Source organism: Anneissia japonica, unplaced genomic scaffold, assembly GCF_011630105.1.
Source record: "Anneissia japonica isolate Jap-2015-1 unplaced genomic scaffold, ASM1163010v1 scaffold2756_len2360902_cov194, whole genome shotgun sequence".
In the NCBI taxonomy this organism is placed as follows: Eukaryota; Metazoa; Echinodermata; class Crinoidea; order Comatulida; family Comatulidae; genus Anneissia; species Anneissia japonica.
The window spans coordinates 1,650,639-1,650,961 of record NW_022719050.1 but is presented as its reverse complement, the minus strand read 5'-3'; positions in this window follow the sequence as shown (position 1 = coordinate 1,650,961).

Here is a 323-nt window from a genome sequence, read left to right as displayed (position 1 = left end):
GACAGGCTAAAACGTGGAGATCTCTAGGTCTCCGATTCAAATAAAATCAAATCATTGTATATTCATCACTCAAAATGGGTTGAATTTTACTAAAGTAAAGGGTTCAAGCAGAAAAATCTAAACAACCAACATTTAAACATTTTTCAACAAATAGACCCACATCACAATAACAACAAAAGGAAACGAAGTTTAAAGGGCAAAAAGGCAACCAATATTAAAATTATTATTATTATTATTATTATTATTATTATTGTAATTATAATTATTGTAGTGAGATTATTATAGTTATTTTAATTACTGACTTAAAAATGAACAAAGCATTC